Genomic DNA, 10176 nt, shown 5'->3' with positions numbered 1-10176 from the left:
CATGGTTGACCGTCCGTTTTTATTTAATTTTTAAAATTTTCATTTATCGGAATCATTTATTTGTCATTATAAAGGATTCTGATATATATATATATATAGTGTTGTAGTGTTGGGAAGAGTGTTGTTAATATAAACTCTTATGGACATCATTCCCACTAGACAGTTGGTGCAGGGAATATATTGCCTTCCTTTATGAAATAAGGTCGGCCAATCACTGTGAGGCACGTCAAAGCTTCAAACTCACACACGCCCAGTGGACAGGTGCGGCCTTGGCTTGCATTCTGGCCCCTGCCATTGATCAGGGTATGAAGAGCACATGATGAGTGGCTGTGGCTTTTGATGACAAGCCATCGGCGTGCGGTGTAACTCGGCGCTACTGCGCCGGTTGAAGACAAAGGCACCAAATAGGCATCTCTAATCTCCCTGCTGAATGAATTCGAAACAAAGAGAGGAGGAACGCAGACATAGAGGCTTGGACACACATAGGATAAGCTGATTACCCAGGAAAAAAGGGGAGGGCGAGGGAGACAGAGGCATGCACGTGAACAAGAGAAATTCATACAGTAAGAGCATGCGGGCAGGCAAATGGAGGAGGAGGGGCGGTAAGAAAAAAAAAAAGAACACACTCTAATGATGGGGGGCACAGACCGGAGAGAAAATGAAAAAAACAGCGTAGGGAGCGAAGGAGGAACAAAAAACACAGAAAAAGGTGAATGTATAAAGGACAGGCCATGGTACGCTACATAGAGCATGCAATAGGAAAATGAAGGGAATGCATATTTGCCTGTGATATCCTCCTTAGGCATGCAACACAGTCAAAACAGGACATTATGCAAATGTGAGGCAGCTACGGCAATATAATCTCTACCTGAGTCATTTCACCTGCTCTGCTCACTAGTCGCTATATACAAACTGAATTACACCCAATCCAGGTGTACAGGCTAAATATACAGCTAATTAAAATTAATGAGATTTACTTAGAAAAGAATATGCTCCTTCCCTAAGCTGCTTATCCCCGCATGAGAATCTACTACCACACACACACACACACACACACACACACACACACACACACACACACACACACACACACACACACCACCACCCCACACCACCACCATGGATTTGTCTTTCAGGCGGCTTCCTCTCAAGCTTCTGTTCAATGAATGTGCAAGTTGTTAAATGTGTTAGCACGCAACATGCGAACACACACACACACACACACACACACACACACACACACACACATACACACACACAACGTATTATTTATTTAGCCTTCTAGTCTTTACTTAAATAAAAATACCCCTGTGAGCCAAGCTGTTGACTGCCAGGCAAAAAAATGTGTGTGTCCGCCTAGATATCTGTGTGCATGCTTAAGTATGTGTGTTTTGCAGGCCAGCCAATGCATTCATATATATTCCCTACACAGTGTACCACTTCTCCACAGTGTAGGCATTTGATATGTAACATTTTCCAAACTGCTTGCAGACATCCTTTTTTCATAAGGTAGTGTGGAACCAGCACTGCTCCATTTTCTGGTGAGCAAAGTGCTGCGTAATTAAAACGGATCTTCAAACGTTCTATGTTGAAGGAGTAGAGGGGAGGGTGACAGTGCAAATTAATCCCACTTTATTAACAGATTTAGGTTTTGGTGGAAGACTTTGCACCGCACCACTTGGCATCCAAGCAACTTATGTCTCATCCGACCCTGCACACATTCGTACAGTACTAGCACGTACAGTAGCCTACACATGCACGCACACACTTACACTACTGTGAGAACACACACATGCTCCTCTTTTCTATCTCTATTTCTCTCCTTCTGCTGCTTCATTTCTCGGCCTCCTGAGTACTTGAATGTCATTATGACTTTTGTTATCAAAAGCAAACAGCGGGGCTGGATTGCTGAGTACACGCCAGGCCTACCGGTTTTCCACGCTGAGAGAGCCGCAGCATGTTGAGTGCTGTTTTTTTATTGTTTCTGCTTCTTTTCAACAAACGGACACGCGTTTAAGGACAGATTTATTGACACAGCCCCTGCTGCGAGGCTCAACATGCCCACGTGGTCTAGTTTCTGAATGGAGAACCCCATCTCTGTAGAGGTACAGTACAAGGGAGAGCCCTTGGCCTGTGTGTCAATGAAGATGACTTCATATCTACTGGCAAATTCATCCCATTTGCGTAATGCATCGACAGACGGCACAAGTGAACGATATAATTGAGTTAATGAGCTACATGCCCTTATCGGCTGTTCATTCACATGGGCAGCCCGAGGCGTGACAACTATCAGCCTCTTACACAGGCTACTGTATGTTTGATGAGTCCCTTGAAGGGAGAATTTGATAATGCAGTCAAACGTCCTCAAGGTAAACTGTTTTGATGTGTGAAGCATAGAAGACAGAGTTCATCCTCTAACATTTCTGTTTTTTCCTCTTCTTGTTCTCTTATTCTACAATGCATATTTAAATATTATTGTGATTTATTTATCGCGGCTCAGTGTTCGGCTTCACTGAGCTATTTTCAGGTTGATATCTTCACAGGCGGGAGGGAGGGGAGGCATACAGACTGGTACAGGGGAGGTGTCACGCTCGGCTTTATGACAGCGCACGGCGCCGTGCCTGGGAGAGCATCTTTTTGTTGTTGTTTGAAGGGTTCTGTGACATTTTCCTGGTTCTTCCCCCTCAGGGGCTGAAAGAGTATTAGCTGATCGGGTTTCATCAACCCCCCCCAGTACAATTTACTGAGGTTCTGTTTGAAAAGGACGAAGAAAAAAGGATGGGTCGTTTACGTCATAGGGTCAGTTGCCGGTAGCAGGATGGCTACATGCTGACATTTCTTGGTATTATTATGTGTTACACCTCGATGGAGCAAACCATGGCCACCTGGTGTGACCTACCACCCCACTGTGCTTAGTGTTAAAGGGTAACCTATATGAAGAATTCAATAGAAAAATTGCGTACATCCGCACATGCAGTAGCTATTGCAGAATCTAAGCCATTATTGGAATTTTAGCAATATAAATGAACATTTGGAATCAATATAAAATGTCACATTTTGGAATACTCATTTAGTTGAACAGTAAGCCTTTCAATCTTGGACATTTGCTAAAGATGCAAAGAGCATGATTTCATGTGTTGGAGGCAGATCAAGTATTTGGGTCAAAGATTGTCAGACTAAGTCTCAGGTCAAGTTTTAAATCCCTGAGGACAAGTCAAAGTCAAGTCACAAGTCTGCACAAGCAAATTGAAAACAAAGACACAAGTCTGACCATTAACACAACTCAGCGTTTTCCTTTATTAGAATTGTTTTACACATTCTCCCAGTCCTTCAGTTTAGTGCATGGGCTTAATAAATAATATTTAGGCTCTGTGTCTATGCCTACATAATACTGGTTTATTAATACCAGAGCTGAAGCTATTAGATGATTAATTGGTTAAGTTAACAATAAAAAATGAATTGACCTTATAATCAAGTAGCACAATTTTAAGCAAAAAGGATTCATATTCTCTAGCTTCAGTCTCTCAATTGTGAGGACTTGTTGCTTGACTAAATATCTTTAGGTTTGTGACTATTGGTCGGAAAAAACAAGCAATTTGAAGACGTCACCGTGGGCTCTGCGTTTTATTGAGCACACAATTAATTTAGAGGATAATCAGCAAATTGTTCGCCGATGAAAATAATACCACCAAATCGTTAGTTCCAGACCTCATTAATTCTTTAATCTTGTGGCATTTTACTCAGTCAAAACGTGAGACTTGGGAATGTTTTTGCTATCATGCACGTCCCAAGTCGAATTAACGATTTAGGGAATCAACTCTCACAGCAGTTAGGTCTCAAGTCTACAGCGCTGGGTGTGACTGCACGATAACTGAAATGTCACCCATATAAGCCCCACTGTAACCATGTAAATGTGTCCCTGGCTGAGACACCGGACTCTGCTTCCTGCTCTGTCATTGTGCTTGGCTCCGTCATAGAGCATCAGCTAAATGGCCGACATGTTGAGACGTGCCGTAATACCATCTTTGAAAATCTAATCATATTTACTAGCAGTTTCAGATTAGTTCCAGGCAGCATGTTATAAATTGACTGCCGCATATTCCCTAAACAATAGAAGTCTGTCAAAGCTAATGTAGACACAACTACCAGTGGTTACAGGGAATGGTGTCTGCGTGATGTTTTGAAAAACTGTAACCACGCTTGAAACCACTTTATCGGCATTGCCGTGACTCCCTGTGACTACAACAAAACTGCGAGTTTACTCCGTCCGCACCTCTGCGGGTGCATGTGTGTGACGGAGCTCCGCTCTCTGTCAATATGCAAAGAGAACAGATAAGCTTGCGCTTACGCGCTCTCATGTACCGCAATTTGGTACCGTTTGATTTAAAGTAAATCGGTCCTCTGTAGCACAAACGTAATTTGGTCGGTAGGCCTACCCAAAAGGTACAGAGCTCGGTACCCAACCCTATTGGTTACTGTGGACATGCTAGCATAGTGAAGGAATGACAACAGAAAGCAGGGAAGAGGCGATGTCAATTGTCACTCTTCCAATTTGGTTCATCCCTGTACAAACTACTGCTATCAAATTTCTTGTCAGAGTTGATTCAGTGAACTCCAATCAATTGACGTTGCACAGTTTACAAATGAAAATTGAAAGCCTCACCTGAATCAAGCTTGACATCTTCAATTTCTATGAGACACAATATCAAACATTTATATGAGCAATTCATTGTATGTAGTTTCATTTAGTGGCACTCTTACAGACAAAGGGATGCCAGTATGTCTAATACCCCATTGACCTTTCACACATTCTCAATTATTATTCTCATTAGCTTCATTCTCTATATAAAAACACATGCACAGACATGCAAACACTCACACACAAATATCTGATTGGCAAAGCTAAGCTGGCTCTTTTATGCTATTTGCACCTCACTGTAAGGATGAGTAAAACAACATGCATTTAATTGAAAAGCATTATCATACCTATTATTTTTTTCTCCTTTGAAAACACACTGAAAGAGGACCTTTTAAGCTCCATTTGGATACTACCCAAATACATTTGAATAATTTAGAATACCAGACATGATAGACAGTATGATGAAATAACTATTTATACAGCAGTTTTAAAGTAAAGCTTCAAACCGTCTTCACTGTCAGAAAAGTAAATCCATTAAAAAACAAGAAATAGAACGGTGATGCAACACCTGCCATTTGTCGGATGATTTCTCCCAAAGCGCCTGCATGACTGCATACGTTTGTGAGCACCGGTAGCCCAAGGGGGAATCCCTAACCATGACAGAGTTTGTGCAGAGATCTATCCACTGAGAGATATAGCGATGCAGCCGATTTAATGCAAGATTTGAGTTGTAAAAGGCCAGTAGAGAATGTCAGTCTTTTGGAAAACAGTCTTCTTTGCTTCCTCAAATGACTGTAATTCCTGCCCAAAAGTGGAATATCCAAAGAACTGGACTTTAAGATGGTTCACCTGTCATCTACGAGCCTTCAGCTCAGTTTCAACAACTACAGCTACTTTTCCATTGATTTCCTTTGGTGCCGTGATCTGGCCACAGACAGACAGTGGTTGGTGGTCACAATTGACGTCTGTAATGTTTCATTTATGTTAAACTTCAACAGGTAGGACTTAGGTGTGATGGTGAACTTCATTTACAATCTCTCAAGTTATGACACACTGGATAATGTCTATGTAAAAGTAGTATGTCAAAAGGTAACTGGTGCTTGCTGATGTTCCACCTGTCTTCTATAAAAGCCTTCAGAGTGTGAAGCATCCATCTGGCCAAAAAGGACGTTTAATCGAGTTGTCTTCCATTTACTGCACCAAGACAGTGATTTCTCCATCTTGATGTCTGTAATGATTTTTCTCTGACCTTAAAATCCGTCACATGACACTTGATGTGATGGAGAACTCAATTTAAAAGGAGGCATTTTTGTATGGACTTCCACAGAAATCTGGTTTTCATGACTAGTCTCGCTGTGCAAGACCTTCCTCCACAGCGCTGCGGTGGAGGGTATGGCTAGTCACACAGCATTCTGGGATGGGAGAAAAATGTGCTCTTGTTTGGTGCCTAGCACAATAGCAAATATAGCCTCGGGAAGGAACTTGTTTTGGTGGAACATGTGTAAGTTCAAAAGTTGTTTTAGTCGTGAAACAGAAAACTCAGATTGGACAGACAGTCTAGCTAGCTGTCTGGATTTACCCTGCAGAGATCTTAGGACCAGTTAACCATAGTCCTCAGAAATCCACCGGAGGTTAGAACGCCAGCGCAAAGAAAGCAGAAGGAGATCTGCCGAAAAGAGTGAAATCTAGCGGAATTTCCAGAAGCAACGGAGATATCCCGAACGTGGAACATTTTAGATATAGACAAGAACAAGACCAAAAGTCGACATCCATGCTAGCTGCTCACAAATAGGATGCTTAACATGCTGATGTTTAGCAGGTCAAATGTTTGCCATAATCACTATATGAGATTAGTGTAATACCGTGCTTTATTTGGTAATAAAGTGTGGAGTAAAGTTTGACCTTATGACGGCACTAGATGAAAAGTTAAGAGAGCACTTCTTTTGAAGAACATAAACTTTGATACCAAATTTCAGAGAGAGAGAGTCAAGTAGAATTGCTAGTGAATATGAAGGACCAGCAATGTAAATATGATGATCATTAAACAAAGAAAACAAATAATTGCAAAAAAAGTGAAATCATCAGAACATGTGAGCATCTCCTCCTTTTCCACGTCTTTCCTCAGCTGTGTTGTAGTCTGAGTGTCAATCCCAGAAGCCCCTGGGCCCAGGCCAATAGACAGTCAACAAATTCCCATTTAGAGCGGAACTCGGCTATAAATGCGATTGGGTTGGATTTGAGTCTGCTCTCCTGGCTTTGGATTTGAATAGAATAGAGTCTGTCCTCTTCTCTCTTTATTTTTGCCTGCGTGGCTTCAGAAAGCAAGATTAGATGGAGGTAGGGTGGGGAAGAGACACACAAAGAGAGGGAGAGAAGCAGAGTCAGAGGAGAAATAAGAAATACAGAGCATACATGGGTCTCTAAAATTGCAAAAGACTTAAAATAAATCTAAATTTCAGGCTTTGAAAAGTGTGAAAATGTGTCTTAGGTCCTGTTCCCCCCCCTCCCCATGATAAGTTTCTTTGTCCTGCATATCTCCTCTTAGATTATTTCAGCGCAGGCCAGGGTTAGCAAGTACAATAGGCTGTGTTATGTTTTATTCATACTTTGTGCTTTAGTAAACAAAATTGGACTTCATGTTCCTTAACAAATAATTTCATGTTGTCCTTTTTATTACACTGGCCATTCATAATTTCAGACTTTTTATTAGCTGTTCTGAATAACAAATAAGTTGCTTTCGACAGTGTTCTATTTGTGGCATTATGAGATCCGTAAACCCTTGCCACATTTTGACAATAAAGTAATTACTGTAAACAAATGACTATTACCAGGGCGATTGGGCCTCTCAGGGCCCTTGTGCTGCTCTGTCCTATCAAGTCAGACTGTTCAGGAAATCTGATAGTTTGCATTAGGGTGTAGACACAGATGCCCTGCCAGTGATAAACATACACGTTTTACTGATCCTGATTCTTAGAGGTAAGAAATGCTACATGGATCCAGTTTTTACATGATTTGTTTTAACAAATCCTCCTCAAATAGTGACTATTTCATACTATGCACATTTATTTGTTTTACCTCATAGCATTTGAGGCATATTAGTTTCCATATACAGCAGCAGGCCTGCTGGTTTCACCTGGACAGGCTAGTACATGTGCTCACTTGAGAACACCTTGACTCTAGGGTTGTAAGAATACATCGATTTGGATGGACACATCGATTCAATCCTCAACCATCCAATATTATTGATACAATCTTGTATCTTATAATCTTTGGTTACTGTAATGTCAGTGATCTTTCCACTCCTCTGACCTACATTCCTGCCAAATGAGTGGCCAGTGGTCAGCTCACTTTATGTGGACAGGACACTCAACGGCATCTTGCGGGTGTTTTGGGTCTTGCTCTTGAGGTTTGATCAATGTGCAGTTTGCCAAGAACATTTCCACTTTTCCATCAATCACCACTCTGCTTTTGGTTGAAATACACACATAGTTTACAGATTCCTGAAAAAAAAAAGAAAATATGCTGGCTCTATACATGCTAGAAGTGTTTTTTATTGAAATGGAGTTTGGTGGGTTTAGCTATAGCAATCTCGGAGCTGTTTCTAGTTAATCAAAGAGGATATTACTCATTGAAAAACGTCTATCTCTGTAGGGATTCTTTCCATAATGTTGTCACTTAGAACAACAATCTGAGCCTGTCAGTGGCAAAAACAGCACTTTTAGTGGAGCGAATCGACGATGGACATTTGCCTATAGGGTTACACTGCAACAAGGGAGCAGCTGCCGGTCACAGCATTCTTCTTGCTAAATACTCTTCGGTAATATACTGTAATGTCAGTGATCTTTGCTCTTCTCTGACATGCATTCCTGCCAAATGAATGGCCGGTGGGCAGACAGTTGGCTGGTCAGCTCACTTTCGGTAGACGGGACACTCAGTAACTATGTTTGGGTTGCAAGTGACCTAAAGCGTTCATTATTTATTCAGCAAATAACCAGTTGAGAGAAAAGCCGATAAGATCTAACGTACAAACTTTTTGTCAATACAAATGTGTGGATGGGAACATGGCTAGTGGCATCTTGCCGGTGTTTGTTTCTTGCACTTGAGATTTGATTAATGTGCACTTTACCAAGAACATTTCCTTCTACTGACATCTTTCTGCTTAATTAGGACAAATGTGAAAGGTCTCAATAGTGGGGTGCTTTTCTTTGCTGAATCCTGTTAAGCATATTGGGTGTAGGCTCATAAGACATGCATTTTAATATTGCCTATAACTTCAAGAAATCTGTAATTATTCTTTGTGAAACCTGCAGAGCGCCTGTGGAGGCAGAGACAGAGAGAGTGCTGTTGCGACGGAGGATGGTTGTCTTGCAGTTTAATGTGGTTTGGCACATGTGTGTCTAGTCAGAGTTAGATATATGGCTGAATTTGCCTTGAGTGGCTGGCTGGTTTGTGAATGGACGTGCTCTGGTTTCTCTGGTTGCTGATTGCTATTTTCAAGACTTTTCTTCCTTCTTCTGTGTGCTCCTTTGTCTTATCTTCGCTGCTTCTGGTCGTGTCCTCCTTTCTCCACCCCTGTTTTAATTTTCCTTGCTTTCTCTTTGTGTTAATCTTTTCTCCTCTTTGTTTCCCTACTATTCAAATAGCTCTCCCACATTCAGTTCTTTTTGGCCTCTCTGTTTCTTCTTTTTATTGTTTATTTGTCTATTTTAATCTCAAGTTCTCCTTTCCCTCCTTAATGTTTGTTTCTTCTCTTCTTCCCCATTCTTCCCGTTAGTATGTTTTCTCTCTTGCTTTCTTCAGCATTCTACCATTCCTGTTCCTTTTCAACTCTTTCTTTCTTTCCTTTTTTGTCCAGTCACCTTATTCTTTGCTATTTTACTATCTTCTATATTTCTATATCTCCTCCACTCTCATCACCTTTAAGTCCCTTTCTCTGTTTTCCTCTCATCTTCTTCGTCTTCCCTCTTCCAAGCTCTCTGCTTTCCTGTACTCCCCTTTCGCTTTCTTTCCGTCTTGTCTTTATCCACATCCCTCTCCCTTCCTGCCTCTTTCTCTGCTCTCTCACTCTGTTTTTGTGCTTGCTGTTTTAGCATACTCTGCAGGGAGCACTCCTGCGATGCCAATTATATTGACTGAAGAAAAGGAGAAAGAGAAAGGAAAGCAGGGAGACGGGTGGAGGAGGGAGGGGTGGAAGACCTGTGCGTGCGTGCGTGCGTGCGTGCGTGTGTGCATGCATGCACAAGAACGCACAAATACACACATTCACACATTCACACTGATGGAGAGAATGAATGGGGGGGGGGATTGAGGCTTGAGAGCACAGGAGGAGCAGAGAAGGAAGAGGGGGATGATGAAAGAGGTGGAGAGCTGGGAGAAAGAGGACAGGCAGAAATTGGAGGAGAGCGAATCTGTCTGTGAGTGTAATAGTCTCCCGCTGTCCAACCCAAGGGAATTCACCGACTGCAGTGGGGAAGAGAGAGAGGTAGAGAGGCACAGATAGAAAGAGACAGAGAGAGAGAGAGAGAGAGGGGGGGGGG

At 42.0% G+C, this 10176-nt stretch overlaps 1 protein-coding gene across 7 annotated transcripts in view; it reads left to right on the top strand.

The window, feature by feature from the left end:
- Positions 1–10176, top strand: part of cadm3 (cell adhesion molecule 3) — a 94639-nt gene that overhangs the window by 11057 nt on the left and 73406 nt on the right. The gene's annotated exons all lie outside the window — the stretch shown is intronic.

The sequence above is a fragment of the Etheostoma spectabile genome, chromosome 12 (assembly GCF_008692095.1).
Source record: "Etheostoma spectabile isolate EspeVRDwgs_2016 chromosome 12, UIUC_Espe_1.0, whole genome shotgun sequence".
Classification (NCBI taxonomy): domain Eukaryota; kingdom Metazoa; phylum Chordata; class Actinopteri; order Perciformes; family Percidae; genus Etheostoma; species Etheostoma spectabile.
Note: the sequence above shows the minus strand (reverse complement) of the source record. Positions and strands in the feature narration are given on the sequence as shown.